Raw genomic sequence first — 13,674 nt, 5'->3', positions numbered from 1 at the left:
TCTGCTTCTTGGTTTACTCCTTCTTGTGTTGTTGATGAAGTGGAGATTGCTGCTACTTGGTTCATCTCCATCTTCTTGGTGAGGTCAGCCAGCTGCTGGGTAATGAGCTTGTTTTGGGCCAACAGAGCGTCTACATTGTTTAGCTCCATCACTCCTCTTGTGTTCCCTCTTTCAGAAGCATAGAAGTAGTCGTTTTCTGCTACTGTTTCAATAACATCTATGGCTTCCTCAATGGTCTTCTTCTTGTTCAAGGACCCTCCAGATGAATGGTCTACTGCCTTCTTTAACTCATAAGAGAGCCCTTCATAGAAAATGTGTAGCTGCACCCATTCATTGAACATGTCAGGTGGACACCTCCTTGTTAAGTCTTTAAACCTCTCCCATGCTTCATACAGAGTCTCACCATCCTGTTGCCTGATGGTTTGAACCTCAGCTCTCAGCCTATTGATTCATTGAGGAGGGTAGAATCTTGCTAAGAATTTGTTCACCACATCCTCCCAAGTTGTCAAGCTCTCCCTTGGGAAGGATTCCAGCCACTTGGCTGCCTTGTCTTTGAGTGAGAAGGGAAATAAGAGCAATCTATAGGCGTCAGGATGAACACCATTAGATTTCACTGTGTCACATATTCTCAGGAAGGTGGTCAAATGTTGGTTGGGATCTTCTTGAACACCTCCTCCAAACGAACAGTTGTTCTGAACAAGGGTGATGAGCTGTGGTTTAAGTTCAAAGTTGTTGGCATGGATTGTTGGCTTTTGGATGCTACTTCCACAATTGCCTGGGTTTGGATTAATGTAAGAGCCCAAAACTCTTCTATCCTCCCTAGCATGATTTGCTCCACCTCCTCTGCCTTGGTTGAGAGTCTCTTCTTCATGATGATTTTCCATGTTTTCTTCCATGTTTGGTTCAAAGTATTCCTCAAACTGTTCCTCCTCTTCTTCAGCACCAACTACTCGTTTTCCTCTTGCCTCCCTCCTTAGTCTAAGGAAGGTTCTCTCTGGTTCAGAATTAAAGGAAGTTGAAGCCCCGCTTCTTCTCCCTGTCATACAACCAACAAGTACAAGCAGAGAAGATAGGTGCAGACAGTATTTGTGTCAGAGTTATTGTTAGTTGTGGGTGATGCAATATATCAAACAGTTAGTGGGTTAGCAAAAAAAATTGAAAATAACAAAGAAAAACAAACGGGTAGAGGGAGAAGGGAAGAAGTTTAACTAAAACAAAAAGTAAATCACTCAAACAGAAAAGTAAAATTCACAAAATAAAATGCTCAATCTAGTGATCTTCCAATCTAATCATTGTTAATGCACAATCAATCCCCGGCAACGGCGCCATAAACTTGATGCGGGGAAAAGTTGTCTCTCAACAAATCTTCCTTCGGCAAGTGTACCGAAGTTGTCGTCAAGTAAAAACTCACAATAGAGTGAGGTCGAATCCCACAGGGATTGATTGATCAAGCAACTTTAATTAGAAGAATGTTCTAGTTGAGCGAATCCAGAATTTGGGTTGAGAGTTGCAGAAAATAAAATGGCGGGAATGTAAATAACAGAAAAGTAAATGCTAGAATTAAATGACTGGAAGTAAATGACTGAAAATAAATTGCAGAATTGTAAATGGGAATGGGGGATTTGCTTATAAAAGTAAATCGCAGAAATTAAAGAGAATGGGTAAGATTAGAGATGGGGAGTTCATTGGGCTTATGAGATGTTGCAATTCTCCGGATCAAGTTCATTTTCATCTCTTCCTCAATCAATGCACTCATTGATCTCCTTGGCAATCTTAAGTGATTGAATTGCAATTCCTTGAAATTCAATCTCTCAAATCTTGATCAATAGCCAATTCCTTGGTCAATTGCTCATGAGAAGAGATGAAGTATGGTCACTGATTATACCACATGCATTTCCCAAACCAAGTATTGAGAGGGTTACAATCACATACCCATCCAAACCCAATTTGGTCCAGCATGAGAAAGCATTTCTAGCTTGATCTCTTCATTCTTCTTCCAAGGTTCAAAAGAGATCCAAGTTTGAATAGCTTTTCTTCCAAGATAACTACTCAATTGGATGAAGATCGAAAGCTTTCAAGTAAAATCAAGAGGAAAGATAGAAGAAGAACAATGAAAATTAGTATTGATCCATCAAATTACAACAGAGCTCCCTAACCCAATGAAAGGGGTTTAGTTGTTCATAGCTCTTGAAAATGGAAACAAAGATGGAGAATACATCATAAAACTAGAAATTGCAAAGAAAGTAAATACAGAGAGTGGTTCTTCAGCCTCCAGAACTATTTTACAATTCAAAGTTACTCCTATATATACTACTCTTCTCAGCTTCTAGTTCACTCTTCAAGTCTTGGGCCTTTGGATCTTGAGTTTGAAGCAGTTCATTTCTTTATTTGGGCTTGGCTTTACTTGCAGAGAGAAAGTGCGGAGTGGGCAGAGACTTAAGCTCAGGGCGTAAGGAGTGTTAATCATTTAGTGAAAGTCCAAGTTCGGGAACGTTAGTGACACTTAACATTGTCACTAACGTTCCAATGCACCCCCTTTTGCCTTACCTTAAAACCCACGTTAACCAGGTTAACGTGGCTCTTAACGTTGCCTTATCAACCTTCAAGAACGTTAGTGACACTTAACATTGTCACTAACGTTCCAGTGTGCCCCTTCTTGCTTCACGTTAAAGCTCATGTTAACTAGGTTAACGTGGCTTCTAACGTGGCCTTTGCCATCCTTCGAGAACGTTAGTGACATTCAACATTGTCACTAACGTTCCAATGTGCCCCTAGGTCTCACGTTAAAGTCCACGTTAACTAGGTTAACGTGGCTTCTAACGTGGCCATCTTTTAGCCATCCCAACGTTAGTGACAATGTTGAGTGTCACTAACGTTGGCTCATCCTTCATTTCTCATCGTTAGCTTCCACGTTAACCAAGTTAACGTGACTCTTGGGGGTTGTGTGGTTGCTTCAACGTTAGTGACAATGTTGAGTGTCACTAACGTTGTCGACAACTCTTCATCCTCTACGTTAGTTCCCATGTTAACCAAGTTAACGTGGGAGTTAACGTGGTACTTAGCACCATAGGCCAACGTTAGTGACAATGTTGAGTGTCACTAACGTTGGCTTCTCTCCCTCCCCCTTAACGTTAGAGGCCACGTTAACGAGTGGCTTCTAACGTGGCCACTTATGAGTAATTGCCAACGTTAGTGACAATGTTGAGTGTCACTAATGTTGGCTCAACTTCTTTTCTCCACGTTAGAGTTCACGTTAACTTGGTTAACGTGACTCTCTAACGTGGGCATTGATGGCTTTTTGATAGTGTTATTGGCAATCACTTTTCTCATTAATCTTTGCAAGTTACCTCCCCTTTTCTTGCTTCTTTTTGGTCCTGAAATCAAGCAACAAAGTGCATCAAAGCTCTAGTCCAAGTCATGAGTAATGCAACATAATATTTGTCACTAAACTTATGCAAAATCCTCATGAAATCATGTAAAATGCACAATGTATGCTTGAGTCAAGGCATAAGTGAATATTTGCCCAAAACTAGCTTATTTTCTAAAGAAATGCATGAAACTAACCTAAAAACAATAAAGAAAAGGTCAGTGAAACTGGCCAAGATGCCCTGGCATCAGTATACAAATGCTACTCCCATATGCAACTGTAATGGGGTTAGCATAGGACTCCAGAGTCCTTCTGGACTGTTCATTTCCACTTATGTCCATGATGGAGAAAAGGGAATTGATATGAATTGTAAATAAATTATATTTTTATTTTTATTTTATTTAATTAAAAGCAACCGAATAAAATAAAATAAAATAAATAGAAAATAAAATAAAAGTTTCAAAAACTAAAATAATTGATTAATTAAGAAAATTTGAAAAACCTTGGATATGATTTTCGAAAATTGAAGAGAGAGAAAGTGGTTTAGGGAGTTTTGAAAAAGATATATTTTAAAATTAAAGATATGATTTTAAAACTCAAGACTAAGATAAGATAGAATAAAAAAAAATAAGAATCTGAATTTTTTTTTAAAAGTAAAAATCGAAAATTTAATTAAAATAAAGGGAAAAGATATTTTGAATTTAATGAAGAAAGAGAAAAATAATAAAAAGACACCAAACTTAGAACTTTTTTAGATCAAAACAAAGAAAACAAACAGGAAAATTTTGAATGTCAAGATGAACACCAAGAACACTTTGAAGATCAAGATAAACACCAAGAACAAATTTTGAAAATTTTTAAGAAAATAAGGACACACAGGACACCAAACTTAAAATATAAAACTGAACTCAAATAAAAGACTCAAATTTAGTGACTCTAAACCAAAAAAGATAAATTATTCCTAATCTAAGCAACAAAATAAACCATCAATTGTCCAAACTCGAACAATCCCCGGCAACGGTGCCAAAAAGTTGGTGCACGAAATTGTGATTCACACTTTTCAAAATTTCGCACAACTAACCAGCAAGTGCACTTGGTCGTCCAAGTAATACCTTACGTGTGTAAGGGTCGATCCCACGGAGATTATCGGCTTGAAGCAAGCTATGTCTATTTTGTAAATCTTAGTTAGGAGATTAATGATGAGAGTGATTGTATTTATGAAAAATAAACAACATAAAATAAAGAGTACTTGTGATTCAGTAATGGAGAACAGGTTGAGGTTTTGGAGATGCTTTGTCTTCTGAATCTCTGCTTTCTTACTGTCTTTTTTTTCACGCGCGCAAGGCTCTTTCCATGGCAAGCTATATGTTGGTGGATCACTGCTGTCAATGGCTACCATTCGTCCTCTCAGTGAAAATGGTCCAAATGCGTTGCCACCGCACGGCTAATCATCTGTCGGTTCTCACTCATGTTGGAATAGGATCCATTGATCCTTTTGCGTCTGTCAGTACGCCCAACACTTGCGAGTTTGAAGCTCGTCACAGTCATCCCTTCCCAGATCCTACTTGGAATACCACAGACAAGGTTTAGACTTTCCGGTTCTCAAGAATAGCTGCCAATAATTCTAGCCTATACCACCAAGACTCTGATTTGAATCAGGAGGCTAAGAGATATGCACTCAGTCTAAGGTAGAATGGAGGTGGTTGTCAAGCACACGTTCATAGGTTGAAAATGGTGATGAGTGTCACGGATCATCACATTCATCAAGTTGAAGTACGAGTGAATATCTTAGAAGAGAAACAAGCGTGATTGAATAGAAAACAATAGTAATTGCATTAATTCATCAAAACACAGTAGAGCTCCTCACCCCCAACCATGGGGTTTAGAGACTCATGCCGTAGAAGATACAAGTTCGAATGTAAATTGTCATGAGGTACAAAATAATCACTAAAAGTGGTTTTTATGATAAACTAGTGACTTAGGGTTACATAAAATGAGTAAGCTAGGTTAGTTAGTGTAGAAATCCACTTCTGGGGCCCACTTGGTGTGTGCTTGGGCTGAGCATTGAAGCTTTCACATGTAGAGACTTTTCTTGGAGTTAAACGCCAGCTTTTGTGCCAGTTTGGGCGTTTAACTTCAGCTTTTATGCCAGTTCTGGCGTTTAACGCCAGAATAGGGTAGAAAGTTGGCGTTCAAATGCCAGTTTGCATCATCAAAACTCGGGCAAAGTATGACTATTATATATTGCTGGAAAGCCCAGGATGTCTACTTTCCAACGCAATTGAGAGAGCACCAATTGGGCTTCTATAGCTTGAGAAAATTCATTTCGAGTGTAGGAGGGTCAGAATCTAATAGCATCTGCAGTCCTTCTTCAACCTCAATTTCAGCCAAAAAATACCTAAAATCACAGAAAAACACACAAACTCATACTAAAGTCCAGAAATGTGATTTTTGAATAAAAACTAGCAAAAACATAATAAAACTAACTAAAATATACTAAAAACATACTAAAAATAATGCCAAAAAGCGTATAAATTATCCGCTCATCAAATCCCCACCAATCTTTGCATTTCCAATGTCCACTGGGATCCCAAACTAAGCGCATCAAGCTACGAAGAGATCTCAAGCAAGTACTAAGGCCCCAAAGTTGATGATTATCTATGTATATTCCAGGGTCCCATTCTTTGTTTGTCAACCCCTTTTCTTCTTGATCTTCTTGCTTCCAATTGGGTGACTTGGGTGACAAACTTCTTGAATTCTCCTTAGAACTCCTAATCCTCATCCTAATTCCATAGAATTGAGCTTCATTCCACTTTTGGATTTCAAAGTTTGAACTTCTATCCCCTATGCATCTTGATTTAAATTGCCCACCAACATCCAACTCTTTCTTACTCTCTAACCCACAAAGAGTTCTAAGTTGACCATCCATTTCTAATAATGCATATTGATATGGGCCAAGAAAATTGAAAGATGAGATGATTACCCATTCAATTTGAAATTTGGATGGTGACTTAGTGATAAACCCCGATTTCGTAATTTATCTTGTGCTTATTTTAGGGGATTTTATCACCTTTTCCCACATTTATTCAATGAAATAGCATGGTTTTGTAATTCTCCCTTGAATTGTGCTTAAGTATAAAAATATGCTATTTAGGCCCTTAAATTGGTGATTTTAATCCACTTTAATTCCATTCAATGCCTTGATGTGTTTGTTGAGTGATTTCAGGTTCATAAGGCAAGTATTGGATGGAAGAAGTGAGGAGAAAAGCATGCAAAGTGGGAGAACTCATGAAGAAATGAAGGAACCGTAAAGCTGTCAAGCCTGACCTCTTCGCACTCAATCGACCATAACTTGAGCTACAGAGATCCAAATGAGGCGGTTCTAGTTGCGTTGGAAAGCTAACATGCGGTGCTTCGAAATGATATAAATTTTGCCATATGTTGCTTCGCGTTCAGGGGCGCGCACACGCCATGTACGCGTGCGCGCCGATTCTGCCCGTGGGTCCACTTTAATGAAATCGCCCCCAGCGATTTTGCAGCTCATTTTGGGCCCAATCCAACCCATTTCTGATGCTATTGAACCCAAGGATTGAAGGGGGAATGAACCAAGTAGTCATAGTTTAGTTTTTCATCATGTTTTAGGGTAGAATTCTAGAGAGAGAAGCTCTCTCTTCTCTCTAGAATTTAGGGTAGTTTAGGTTTAATTTTCTTGAATCTCACTTTTAATTCTTGTTTTGATTTAGTTTTTCTTTTAATTTCTTGTTGTTACATCTCTACTCTTCTTAGTTTCTCTTGTTCATTTCCTTCATTTTGTTACTTTTATGCTTATGAACCCTTGTTGGATTTTCATTTTCTTTTAATGCAATTTAATATTTGATGTTCTTTTAATTGTTGATTTGAGTTGTGAATTTACTTTTCTTGCAATTGGTAGTTGTTAGATTTTATCATTCTTGCATATTTACCATGCTTTCTATTTGTACCCACCAAGTGTTTGACAAAATGCTTGGTTGGGCCTTAGAGTAGATTTTTGAGCATTCTTGGCTTGGAGAGAGTAATTAGGCAATCTTGAGTCATGAAAACCCAACTCATGTTGGTGATCTAGAGTTGTTAGCTAATATTGTTTCCATTGACACTAGTGATGCCAGGGCATCATGGCTAGTTTTACTAGCCATTTTTTGTATGCTTTAGGTTGGTTTCATGCATTTTCTTAGGAAATAAGCAAGTATTTGGTTGAAAATGCATTCACACCATGATTCAAGCAAACATTGTGAATTTTGAATGATTTCATGAGAATTATGCATGAATTGAATGATAAAATGGATGATGCATGATCCCATGATTAAGAGCAAGACTTTGATACACTTTGTTTGATTGATTTCAGGTAACAAGAAGCAGAGAAGAGCCACGTTAGTGGCTACGTTAGTGCCACTAACGTGGCCATTAACGTGGAAGAAAAGAGAAGCCCCAACGTTAGTGAGAAAGTTAGTGGCATTAACTTTGAAGAAGGAGAGCATGGAACGTTAGTGGTAAAAGTAAACACTACTAACGTTAGCGACGGGCAAGAAGACCCACGTTAGTCTCCACGTTAGTTACATTAACGTGGGAACTAATGTGGAAGGAAAGGGAAACGCCAACGTTAGTGGAAAAAGTGAATACCACTAACGTTTGCGAAGGCTAGAACACCCACGTTAGCTTCCACGTTAGTTACATTAACGTAGGAACTAACATGGAAGGAAAGGGAAACGCCAACGTTAGTGGAAAAGTTGAACGCCACTAACGTTTGAGAAGCAAAGAAGGACCCACGTTAATGGCCACGTTAGTTACACTAACGTGGACATTAACGTAGGCAAAAATCTCACCCGGCAGCCTGACCATGCCTTCTTCAAACAAGAATAACTTGAGCCACAATGCTCCAAATGAGGTGATTTCAGTGGCATTAGAAAGTAGGATTTCAGAGCTTTCCAAGCATATATGGCACTACATGGTGGACACTAAATTTGAGGGAGAAAACCTGCCCCGAGAGTGCAAAGATGAACATAGTATCAACCTGTAGTAAGGCCAGCTGACCTCTTCACCTTCCAAGAAATGTAACTCGAGCTGTAGAGCTCCAAATGATGCGCTATTAAAAGCGTTGGAAAGTAGACATCCAGAGCTTTTCAAAAATATATAATAGTATGGGGTAGATAGTAAGTTGGAACTTCAGAACCTGGAAATATTTATCCCCTGATCGCTAACGTTATTGTGACTCACGTTTTCCAGTAATGCTAGCGACTATGCCAGCGACCTTGTCCACTTCAAAGGAGCATAACTTGAGTTGCAGAGGTCTAATTGAGGTGATTCTAGTTGCATTAGAAAGATGACATTTAGAGCTTTCCAACGATATATAATACTTTATAGTGGGCATGAAATTAAAGCACAAACCAGAGGCATCTTTTAAGCCCCAAAACACCAACTGGGTAGCAAGTGTGACGTTAGCCACACTAACTTTAGCACTAACGCCACACTTGTAGCGTTAGTATGGCTAACGGCAGCAATAACGCCAAGTCACCCTGGACCTCAATTTGATTCACCTCTCTCTTAAGTCCACTTCAAAGCTCAAGCAAGCAAGCCCACAAGTGTCAACCAATCAAGGCCACAAGAAGCATCTAGAATAGAATTTTTTATTTCATTGTAATTTGCTTTTAATTTCATTTTGTAATTTAGGAGAGCCTATATAAAGGCCTTAGTTTTTACATTCAGAGGGGACGGACATTCTGGAATTGGGGGATTGAAGAGGGGTCTTCGGACTCCCTCCCCTCACACACTTTTCCTTCTCTTTCTTTTCTTTGTACTTTTCATTTATGAATTTTGAAGTTTCAATTTTAGTTTTAATCTTCATCTTTACTTTTCTGCATTTTCTTTCTTTTCTATTTTGGTAGAGCAATGATCAACTAACTCTTTGCATTGGGTTAGAGAGCTCTATTGTGATTTAATGGATCAATTGTAGTTCTTATTCTTGTTCTTCTTTCTTTTCTCTTGATTTTACTAGAGAGCTTTCAATCTTCATCTAATTGGGTAATTGTCTCGGAAGAGAAATTGCTCATACTTGGATTTCCTTTGAACTTTGGAAGAGGAATGAGGAAATCATGCTAGAAATACTCTCTCACATTGGATTAGGTTGGGGGTTGGATGGATACTGTGACATTTAATCTTACCAATACTTTGATCTATGAATGTGTGTGGTATAATCAGTGACCAAACTTCATCTCTTCCCATGAGCAATTAAATCAAGGAATTGGGAAATTGTTCAATCTTAGAGAGATTGGATTGCCAAGGAATTGGGTTCCAATCACTTAAGATTGCCAAGGAGATCAATGAATGCATTAATTGAGGAAGAGATGAGAATGAACTTGATCCGGAGGATTGCAATATCTCTTGATCCCAATGCTCATTTTATTTTTAGTTCTTACATTTACTTTTCTTGCCATTTTACTTTTCTGCACTTTATTGCTTTCTTTACTTTTATGCCATTTACAATTCCTACTGCCCATCATCCAAATCTGAACCGTCTGACTAGGATAATCAAACAACTATTGATTGCTTAATCCGTTAATCTCTGTGGGATTCGACCTCACTCTTTTGTGAGTTATTACTTGACGATAATTCGGTATACTTGCCGAGGGAGATTTGTTAAGAGACAAGTTTCCGTGCATCAGCTAATCTTTTGCTAATTAATTTAGTGAGTTGATTAGGACTTTTGGATTGAGATTAGCTAGTCTTATTAGACTTTCTCTCATGGAAGATAATATGATACCTTCTTCCAATGTTGGAGATGACGTAATAAGATAAATTCTTGTTTATTATTGTGGTATAATGGATTAATATTGTTTGACTTTCTCCCTATTTGTTGGAGTTGACTACATAAGATGAATTAATCATTGTATGACTAGGATAGGAAGCCTATGACCTCAATTCTTGCCATAAATGTCTCTCTTTATTAATTGCTTTCTCTTATTTACTTGTCTTCTTTAAATACTTGCATGATTTACTTTTCTTGTCATTTATTTTCTGCCCCTTATAAAGAAAACCCCTTGTCCCCTTCATAGCCAATAATCATACACTTCGTTGTAATTCCTTGTGAGACGATCCGGAGTCTAAATACTTTGGTTAATTCTTATTTGGGGTTTGTTATTTGTGACAAAACCGTAAATTTTTTTTGCATGAAAGGATTATTGATTGGTTTGGAAACTATACTTTGCAACGAGGATCCATTTATGAAATTCTAAACCGTCAAGAATTCACGCTCATCAAAATGGCGCCGTTGCCGGGGAGTTGCAATGGTGTTACATTATTGGCTATTGTGAATACTGTGAATATGTTTGCCTTTTGTTTGTTTGTTAATTTTTGTTAGGTTTAGGACTTTGTTCTCATTTTTGCTAGTTTTTGTTTTTATTTGCTATCATGAATTCTCATCCTCACTTTGGCTATGAGTTTGGTTCAAATTATGTTGTAGGAAATGGGAGCTACAATGAGGATGTGCATCAAGGATGGAGCAATCAAAGATGGGAGGAGCCTCAAGGGATTGATCAACTTTATTGGCAACAACAACCTCCGGATTCTTATGGGTATAATTCTAATCCTAATGCATATCAATCTAATGGATGTGGTGACCCTTATTATGATTGTCAACAACAACCACCATATGCCTATGAACCACCTCCTCAACATAATTTTGAACCACCTTACTCACAAGCCCCTTTTTACCAAACACCTCCATATGATCCCAAGCCATATCCACCATACCAACCACCTTGTGAACCATATGAACTATATGAAGAACTACCCCAATTCCACCACCAATACCCTCAAGAACCACCACCTCCATATTATCATCAAGATGAATCACCTCCCATGTATGATAACTTTCAACCACATAATGAATTTTCCTTTCCACCATAACCCTCCATGGAAGAACACCCATACCCATTCATTCAAGAGCCAATGGATCGTCTCAATGAAGCAATGGATCGGCTTCAAGCAATAATCCGTCAAAAGGAGCAAGAGGAAGCCCAAAGGAGAAGGAATGAAGTTATCGAGACTAACCTTGCCAAAATTAAAGCCAACTTGGACTCATGGAACTCATGCAACAAGCAAAGCATCTCCACAGATGCGTGTGAGAAATCAACCGAAGGAAGGAGCATGAAGGAGATTTTAGAATCTCAACCTGAGGACAAGGAGATGGGGTATGTCTTGCAACAAGTGGTGGAGGAAGAGATTGTTGAAGAAGAAGAAGTGGTTGAAGAGTTAGAGGAAGTTGAACAAGAGGTGAATTTCAAACTTGAGAGCACTTCCACACCAAGTGACATTGTCGATGATTTTGTGGAAGTTGTTGAACCTTCTTCCAGTGAGCTTGAATTTGATGTTGAGGAGGATGACGCGCAACCTCCAAGGCATAGTATGAATGATGAAAGATTGGAAGAGGGTGATCAAGAGGCAAGCTCCACCAATGAAGAATGTGTGGAAGAAGTTGCTGGGCAAAGAATTGAAGTTGAAAAAGCTTGCCAAGAGGTGGAGGTAGTCAAAGAAGAGCACAAGGGAATGGAACTTACAAGACCATTGGAGATGTCCCTTCCTAAGTCCCCATCCAACATAACATTCAAGTGGGTAAAATTCTTATCTCTAATCTTTACTTTCCCACTTGAATATGGTTTGATTGAGACGGATGGGCAACTTAGAGCTCTTTGTGGGGTTAAGAACAAAAGGAAATTGAGTAGTGGGTGGAAATGTCAATCAAGGTTCCTTATGGTTGGAAGCTTAAAGTCTAAGTGCAATGGTTGGTATAATTCTCAACTAAAGGGGTATAGGAAGATGCTTTGGTGTTTACTTGAGAATTCGGATCACTTCTTACCCGATTGGAATTGTGATGATCAACTTGAAGATGGGTGTAGAAACAAGATTTGGGATCCGGTATATATGAGGATCAATTTTGGGAACCCTTAGCTTGTGAAGGACTCCATCAAGACTTGTTGCAACTCATTAGAAATTTTGGAGCACAATGGAAAACCAAGCATTGGTGGAGGTTCCAAGATGAATTCAAGCACATGCCACCATAACAAGGAGCTTCCCAAATGTCCAACATAAGGACTTAAACTAAAAGTGCTAGGTGGGAGACACCCCACCATGGTAACATCTTTTCATTTTTCTCTTTTGTACATATTGGTAAAATAAGTTTAATTTCATGTTTTGTTTGATTAGTTGAGTTTAATTGGGAGTCTAGTAGGTTAAATAAGGTTTTATGATGTTTTGGTAGCTGTTTGGAGGTTTGGAATGCTTGGTTTGGTGCAAAAACATAGAAAAATTTTGAAAAACAGAGCACCACCGACACGCGCGTGCATCTGGCGCGTACGCGTGCCTCAAGCATTTTCGACCATCCACGCGGACGCGCCATGTACGCGTACGCGTGGATTGAGTTTTTCCACCCTTCCATACATTCACCCAAGAGTTGTGCCTGAAGTGAGCCAACTTTGTGCCCAAAGGCACGCGAACGCGTACCTTGCGCGTCCGCGCCAACTCTCTGCTTCGCCATGCACGTGTACGCGCACTGCACGCGTACGCGTCGCTTCCATTTCATCAATCCACGCTTACGCACACATGACGCGCACGCGTGGATTGCCCTGTTTCACTCACCTTCTTTTCTTTTCTTCTTTCGATTTCTTTCCTTCTTCTTTTATCTCTTCTTTTCTTTCCACCCTTCGAACATCACCCAACACTACCAAATATCATATAACACCATTTCTTTTAGTTAGTTAGTTAGTTTCATTTTTGTTTTCCATTATAAGTGTTGGATTATTAATCTTATTTACTGTTTACTGCTGCTGCTTATTAATAGGATGTTAGTTTAACATCATTGTTGATTATTGTCATTGTTGGATTCCTTTGTTGAGGTTATATTTGGTTACTTGGTTCGGAACTTTTCATGTTTAATGCTTTTGAATACCAAGTACATGTTACATTGCCTTCATGCATCGTAACTCTTTGAATTGCATGTTTTGGCTACCATGCATTCATCATCTATTGTTAGGCAATTGTACATTATCAATGCATTTTTTTAGGATGCTTGTTCTAATTGATCATCACCTATTTAATGCATTGAGATTGTGGAATTGTGAAATTGGATCGAAATCTTACCCAGCGACATATTTTTGAGCTCTCTAAGCTTTGTGGACCATGCTTGCTATGTGATTGATTTTTGACTTCTATATCCTTTTTCCTAAGTTCCATAGCATCCATGTGTTCCATCTCTATGTCACTTAGGTGTTGCAACAACT

At 38.6% G+C, this 13,674-nt stretch overlaps 1 non-coding gene across 1 annotated transcript; it reads left to right on the top strand.

Annotated features, from left to right (window-relative positions):
• Positions 1 to 339: 339 nt before the first annotated feature.
• On the top strand, positions 340 to 443 carry LOC112787750 (small nucleolar RNA R71). The gene has a single exon (XR_003195144.1). It is a non-coding gene; the product is annotated as a small nucleolar RNA R71 (small nucleolar RNA).
• Positions 444 to 13,674: the final 13,231 nt, after the last annotated feature.

The sequence above is a fragment of the Arachis hypogaea genome, chromosome 20, assembly GCF_003086295.3.
Source record: "Arachis hypogaea cultivar Tifrunner chromosome 20, arahy.Tifrunner.gnm2.J5K5, whole genome shotgun sequence".
NCBI classification, from domain to species: domain Eukaryota; kingdom Viridiplantae; phylum Streptophyta; class Magnoliopsida; order Fabales; family Fabaceae; genus Arachis; species Arachis hypogaea.
Note: the sequence above shows the minus strand (reverse complement) of the source record. Positions and strands in the feature narration are given on the sequence as shown.